Source organism: Tachypleus tridentatus, chromosome 12 (assembly GCF_004210375.1).
Source record: "Tachypleus tridentatus isolate NWPU-2018 chromosome 12, ASM421037v1, whole genome shotgun sequence".
NCBI classification, from domain to species: Eukaryota; Metazoa; Arthropoda; class Merostomata; order Xiphosura; family Limulidae; genus Tachypleus; species Tachypleus tridentatus.
Window position 1 is genome coordinate 15,286,840 of NC_134836.1, and position 8,576 is coordinate 15,295,415.

An 8,576-nucleotide genomic window follows, 5' to 3' on the forward strand; every position below is an offset into this window, starting at 1 on the left:
AATGTGATAACTGCCACGACTTCTATATTGGAGAAACAAGTAGAAAAATAGAAACCAGATTCAAAGAACATAAAAAGTCACCTTCACACGTTTTCGAACACTGAAAGTCAAATAAACACAACATAACCATGAAAAACACTCAAATACTAAATAAAGAAACAAACGCAAAATTAAAGAAGCCTTACTTATACAACAACTTAAACCCAAAATAAACCAATATAAAGGAACGTCTTTATACCTATATTAATATAATAAAATTATATATTCAAACATCTAAGCACGCCTCCTACATTCCGACACTCAGTTACACAACCCCTTCCGAACATGTAGTCAGCTTCCGGTTAGTTACCTCTTTCTTTCTTTGTGAACCTGAAGATGACGGAAGAGTGTCGAAACGTTGTTTGCTCTTCTACGTAAAATATTTTCTCGACCCAAACGAGCCGTTTTTGCATATATATTTCATAATTAGTTTTATTTTTAGATTCCCATTGTAACTGTTTAGATTTACTTTTAAATGCTACATTAATTTTATAATTTTAGTTTTATGTGATGTGAATTTCAACATACTACTTTAATTCCTATAAGTTAAGTATTAAAAACTTTTAATATAACATCATGTTTTTCAAATTTGTAATAAATTGTTATCAAATGCTTATAATATATTATTATAGATGTGTAGAATTAGTAGGGATTGTGAAAATATCCTTTTTTTTCTCAGTTTATACTCTTAATGTTTATTTAAAGTGTATGCTGTAATTTATTGTCAGATTCAGTTGAATGATGAATTTTTAAGGACTTTTAGAGACAAATTTAAATTCTTTGAATTAAAGAGAAATATACCTATGTACAAAATCATGCCTTCAGATTTGTTATACAGAGCAATATGTAATTGTATACGATAATTATGAAAAAAATGTTAGATACATCAAGCAAAATACTTTTGTATGTAACAAAAGATTAGTGTGCATGTAACAGTTCTTATAAAATATTAAGAATGACACACACTGCTGGCTCAGTGATAAGGTTGTGGGCTTGTAATATTAAAATGGGGGTTTGATACTTGCAGCGAGCAGATCATGGATAACCCATTGATTAACTTTATAATTAACAGCAGACAAAAACTGCATCTTTAAATGTTTATGGTATCTGAGTTCACTGATATCCAGTAGATCAGTGCAAAAGGTTGTACAAAACGCAGACTCCTAAAAATGTTTTGATTTAAAGAAGAAATTGAACTTGGACAACAAAGGAAACAAGTACAAACAAATGAAAATATATTCAGCCAGTTTTTTTAATAGAAGGATAATATGATATAACATGGTACAATAATGAATTCTTGGTATTTAGTTAAAAATAATTTTATGTAATATGGAGAACAACTGCACGAAAATTTAGGGGGGAAATCTGACTAAATGTGTATATTTTGTGTAGAAGGGCGATTTTCGTTATTGCGTCGTTAGTTATACGTTTACCATCTTTTCACAAATTTATATTTTAGAACTGAGATATAATTTGGACAAGAACAGATACTGTTCCTTGCAAAATGTGTATCACAAAATTACATTAACAGCAGTGAAAAGTAATAGTTTAACAAGTATATTGTACTGTGTAACTCCAGATACCTCAACTAAGGTGAGTATTTTAGTGTCATGTACAGTACATCACATGTTAGTTATCTTAATGTGTTTACATGATACATACGTTTATCTGGTTACCTACCATGACTACGGACCTTGAAAAGAAGAGCTAGTTAACCTTATACTTGGGTGATATTCTCAAGTAAAGCTGATTTCTGGAAAGAGTAAATTAAGTTGGGCTTCTGTTTATCCATTGGATATAGCACGAACTGGTATAAAGTTTAGTTAAACCTGAGTTTGTAAAAGGACAAGATAATGTAACTCGCAATGAAAACTGTGCGTGTACTCGTTTCTGGTTGCTGAGCGATTGCCTTTTTAATACTGGATTTCTGAATCTAGCTTCTTCCCTCGAGCTTTATTCCTGTTAACCAGTTCACATAACGACAGGTACATAATGTTTACGTCTAATATTTGTTACTTGACGGGAAACATCTGATTTACCCATAGATACTAGGGAAGACAGGTATGCCCTCAATAGAATGATAATGAACGAGCTATGACCAAACTAACTAAATGGTTTTCTTAAACGTGTTATATGAAGCTACGTAAGATTTAGAAAACTAAAAACGTGGAAATTACTTATATTAAAATGAGAAGATAGAAAATATATGGTGTGTCTGCATACCATAGCGGAAAATACTTTAAACCAGTATTTGGTGTCTTCAGAGTTGTCATTTAATTTAAATATACAGTTACTTCACCAAAAACCAAACCAAAATAAGGATATTTAGATTGGAATAGGTATTTAAAATTAAATTTTTATACTTTAATATTTTATCAAAATTTATGTCTTTAAAATAATAAGAATAGCACGTATTTATACCAAAACAACCATATAGTACTAGAGAAAGGTTAATATATCACCAATACGTTTAATACAGTTGTCAGACATAAATGAAAATCACCACGACAATAACTTTGTTTACAAAGTGGGTAAAACACTAATCATGTTTCGAAAGTAGTGGTATTCTCTATATGTGCTTCTTTTTTAATCTAACAATCTGACTTGTGTTTTTCCAAAAAATATTGCGTTAGTTATACAGCTTGAATTTGTAGTGCACATATTCTACCCTAATGTTTCCTGGAACAAAAGGCCATTTTTTTACATTGTTTTTTGGTGCCAATTTATATATCAAACTAATCTGTTAGAGGTATATTCTCGAAATAATGAATTAGGAGTGAATGTTAAAACTAAACTCCTAATATATTGAGTTCGTACCAAAATGTGCATGTGTGTCAATGGACAAGAGTCACCAATACAAGTCGTTGAGAGAGCGTTACCCTGATCTGTTTCTTAGTTTGAGCGCTTAATGTACACAGATATTCTAATTAAAAAGAAACGACTGATTGTTGGGTGAGAGATGGGAGGAAACTGGCTAGTAAAAGCTATCAAAATGTTGCAGGTGCTCAGCAGTGGAGTCAATAATTTACCACCAACAACGATGATAATCTGTGGGCCATGAAAAAAAAACCTATCCATGAAGAGAAATACCCTGCTGCCGTAAGAGTAAGGAGGGAGATACCACCTGCTGATACAGTGTGCACTGTGCCTCCTTTATGATAACGATAAGTGTAGCCAGAGAGATCCTCTCGAAGAGGAGAGTTTCTGCTTGTCGTAGAGTTACAACGGGGTCCAGGAGGACCTTTTGATAAAACATGGTCTTTATCTTACTACTCAACAATCACGAAGTCCTGAACCAAATGAGATCTTGACAGCATTCCCTTGAGTCCCAACGATTTTCCCCGAGCTAAATATGCGTGATACCACAGTAGATTTACCATAAACTAACAAACAAATATTATTGGTTTTTGATGTAATTTTTTTATGGATTCGAAATTCTGTGGCTTGCGCCCTTTTACTACCATAATAATAAATCGCGCTGTGCAATTTGGATGTATTTTCAGAGTGATAATTAAATGTCATTATTTTATTACAGTAGCATACAAATTGGTGATGGTGTTTCCTTTCATCTAGTTTATCACTTTAAACGTAGAAACAATTAGTGCAGATTGCTCTCGAGTAGTTTTGTGCGAAATTAAAAAAAAATCTTAAAGTTAAAGTATTTTGTTTCTAGAGGCTAATAGTACAACAGTATGACATAAAATATTTATCCATAGTTTATTTAACAATAATATTTTACACCCAGGTAGCACATATGAAAACTCGTAATTTATTTTTTGAAAGAAGGTCTGGCATGGCTATATGTGTAGGGTGCTCAATTCGTAATTTGTACCATAAATAAAACAATATATCGATCATTATTTCCAATTGGACATAAATCGTATCGAAAACTGATTAGATTGAAGTAAGCCACAATATATATTTCAAGTGTAACTTATGGAACAAAACTCTGGTAATTGGCTTTGAAATCTGAAGTTAGCACTGAAACTGGAGAAATCCTCTTTCCGAATTATAAATATTATTTCAAAATTATTTCTAATGTGAAATGACTTACTTGGAAGATATTTCTGTTAGGCATTAAGTTGTCCATTGTTGAATACGCTTTTTGCTATGAAATATGTGTGTGTTTTCTTATAGCAAAGCCATACTGGGCTATCTGCTATGTTATTAGGTATGTATTTTAGCAATGGTTTAAGCATGAATCTGACTATGACATTCCCACTTTTATCAAGTTGGTTTATTTTTTAATTATTCGAGAACCTGTGATTCAGTTTTACTTACACTCAATTTAAAGAAAGTACCATACATCGAATTACTACAGGAAATAACTAACTTTTATAAAGAAAACTTCAGTGAAGTACTTATAAAATCTCTAGAAAATGTTTGTCTTTAATATATTATTACTCATAAAATCAGGAAAGCATTTGCCTTTAATACATTATTTATTATTAATATTATTACTTACGTTATTTCTTTACAAAATGTGACCACAAAAATGGCGGTAAATAGAAGATTTAAACATAACTGTGTTTACTTTTCCTACGAACCTCCTTTATTTAAATTACGTCATTCCATTAAATAACACCAACTACTGATTTAAAGACAGTCTTAATTTAACACACCTTTAACGACTTAAGTAACAAATTTGTCACTATCTGCCCAAAATATTCTGAAAACAAAGAAATTACAGATCAATATTCAATATAACGTTGTTGTTTTTTCACAGTTAGGTAGCTGTTGACAGCTTCTGTGCTCAGGGATACAGAGTTGTACTTTTGACAGTGAGATAATCTGGTCCAAAATGTTATCAGTAATGATTATTTCATCACATCAGTGATAGAACTCAAACTTAGGACACCTGAAAAATAATAAACAATGCAGGGTATGTTTAATGACGAAGAGAAAAACACAGGAAGAATTATCAAAAGCATCAACTTCTGAATTGAATATGCTGATAATATGAACTTTTGTATTAACAATGAATTATAAGCCCTAAAGACGTAAACTTCGTAGGTTTGTATATATATATATATATCTGGTGGTCAATTAATAAACAAGACTTTTATATACTGCTTGTTATTGTTTTTTTTTTGGTCATGACATTAAAATAAATATACTACTTTATTTGGGAGAGTGTTTTGGCTGTCCTTTTTCAAGGCTTTTAAGAATGTTTTTTCTCAAATATACAGCTTACCCATAAGTCGATTGTTTAAGTCCGCTATTGTTGTCACGAGCATGTACTAGTTATATTCCTGAAAACCAAGCCTAAACCATATTTGAAAGCTAAGATAATAATGCAGTTAACTACTTAATTAATTTGAGTTTTAGACTGGTTCTGATTATTATGATACTATATTTTTACACACACACACATGCGTATATATATATATTTTAATTTTGCAATATTAGGTCAGTATTATTCCAGTTTCGAGAAACAAACCCGACCTATTCAATTGTTTACTTTGCTGAAACATTGTGATTAAACGCCTATAGGCCAAACTTGTGGAACGTACAATTAAAGAAATACCAATATCAAAAACATTTGTATTAAAAAGCAACACATTTACTTAGCTTTTCCTTTAGCTTACTACACTAAAACACTTAAAAATGATGTTGGTATGCTTCTATTTTGAGTATTATATATTATGTATAAAATTTAGCCTCCCAGTGGCTCAGCGGTATGTCTGCGGGCTTACAACGCTAAAAACCGGGTTTCAGTACCCGTAGTGGGCAGAGCACAGATATCCCATTGTGTAGCTTTGTGCTTAATTCAAAACAACAACATCTATAAAATTTAACCCAGAAACCAAGTGCCTCCAGGCCCTAAGACGAATTCTGAACCAGAGTTGTAAAGTGTGCGCTCATAGCATGGCCAGGTGGTTAAGGCACTCGACTCATAATTCGAGGGTCGCGGGTTCGAATCCCAATCACACCAAACATGCTCGCCCTTTCAGCCGTGGGGGCGTTATATTGTGACGGTTAATCCTACTATCCGTTTGTAAAAGAGTAAACCAAGAGTTGGCTGTGGGTGGTGATGACTAGTTGCCTTCCCTCTATTCTTACACTGTTAAATTAGGGATGACTAGCGCAGATAGCCCTCGAGTAGCTTTGCGCGAAATTTAAGACAAACCAAACAAAACATGTGTTTAATCTTTAACTCAAGTGCTTTATAGATTTATGACAACAATAAATACACTTTTACGAAAGTATTACAAATACACGTAGGGATATAGTATGATAGATATACTTAAAAAAAAAAGAGAAAAAATATTTATTTTTGAACAACTTTTGTGAATAATCCTGTTAGTTTAAGTTTTATATTCTCTAATGTGAGAAGTACGTGAAAAGTTTATCGTATTTAAACAATATAATTTTAAAGTAACTAATCATTTGGAAATATAAAACCAGATAGTCACCAAAATGTTTTGAATTATTTGATAAAAATAAAATAGCTAAGGTCGAATTAACTTAGTTTAGAAAATGTTATGATACTTTGAAAAAACATATGAACAAAGAAAATCCGGATGATAGAAAAAAATAACTGTGTTTAACATTTGCGGTTATAACATGAAGGCTACTATTTTAACTAACATGGTTTACAATTTGTGAAACATATAATGTATATCAATTGCTTATACAGCCTTAATTTTCTACAGTTATTTCGGCTTAACACAAAATGTTGCATATAAGTTATTCTTAGATTGTGTAACAAAGATTATAAGTGGGTATAATGTTTTATTTATATTCTTGTAACGGATTTTAACCCTCTTCGGGTGGTAATTTGGAGACAAAGCTTCGGATTGCTAACAGAGGCAACATCAACTGGTCTTGTATGATGTCAGTTCGAAGTGTTGTCTCTGAAGTACTTTGTGACTATTATATATCTAATTGAATATCAATATTTGTTTCAGTTAAATACGTATTTACAAATAACATGTTTACATGTAACTTATACTGTTAAATATGTATTGCGAAATTTCCGCCCATTCATTAAAATTGTAGAAGATTCTCGACTGTAAAAATCAACAAGGTACGTGTGTATGTAAATGCCAGTGTATCGCCAATATTGATGTACAGTCTTAAAGTTCTAGAAACTGACTTTGCACGTTTTAATTGTTATCAACGCGAGGCGCAAGAAAACAGTATATATTACTGGTTTGCTACAGTTGGTATACTATAAACCTCGGAAGCTATATCTGTGATTAACGCTTACTAATCGAGAACTTCATATATATTGATAAGGAACTTTTATAGATTTCGAACATTACAAACCATGTAACCTCTGTAGATTCACATCAATCATTAGTATTTTAACAAAAACATTATATTCCGAGTTCGTCGGACGGCCCGGCATAGCCAAGCGTGTTAAGACGTGCGACTTGTAATCTGAGAGTCGCGGGTTTGCATCCCCGTCGCGCCAAACATGCTCGCCCTTTCAGCCGTGGGCGCGTTATAATGTTACGGTCAATCCCACTATTCGTTAGTAAAAGAGTAGCCCAAGAGTTGGCGGTGGGTGGTGATGACTAGCTGCCTTCCCTCTAGTCTTACACTGCTAAATTAAGGATGGCTAGCGCAGATAGCCCTCGTGTAGTTTTGCGCGAAATTCAAAAAATAAACAAACAAACAGACTTAATCGGTGGAATAGATGTCCTAGAGCTAGTTATCTCCCCGATAAGTGAATTGTGCTTATATCAACTCAGAATTAATTCGCTCATTCTGAATCCTCGATAAGAGGATTTAGTTCCATACCATTTTTTTAAGTTTGTAAAACATTTGTTATAAATCATTATTTGTAATAACCTTTATTATGAATTGTAGTGTTGTTTGTATATTAAAATATATTTGTATTAAGAAAGACAATTTTACTGGCAAATGCCATAATTTGGATTAACTTCTAAATCTAGATCACAATTTAATTTAGTTTCAGGCTTTCTCAATTATAATAAGGTAGCATCATAAATTGGAGAGTTGTCCAGGATAAATCATAATATGTAACAGCTTGCAACGAATATAATTTCTGTTATTGAGCATTATTTCTCACAGAACTGAAACTAACTATCAGTTGGCATTAAATTAAGTTATATTTTTATTGGAATGGCTTACTTTGTATAGAGGACCTTGTAGTCTCACCACGTTAGAAACCAGGAAACCCTCTTTTACCAGACGGAAACTTCTGGTCCTAAGAGCAATCACTTGAGTTTCAGGTAAATTTGGCGCAATCAACTGTTTCTTGTCTACATTGTTATTAGCATACCTGCGAAATCGTCGTGGTCGTACTGGCTGATAATGAAAGCTGTGAAATGGGTGATCGGGAGGAGCGTTCCCGCTCCAACTCGTTTTTGTTGGGGGTGGACGTATAGGAGGTCTGGTAATTGGGGGACGAGTAACTGGGGGTCTAGTGAAAGGAGGTCGTGTTATCGGTGGTCTAGTTACTGGAGGCCGTGTTATAGGTGGTCGAGTGATTGGAGGTCTAGTATATGGGGGTCGTGTTATTGGAGGACGAGTAACTGGTGGTCTAGTGATTGGAGGTCTTGTGA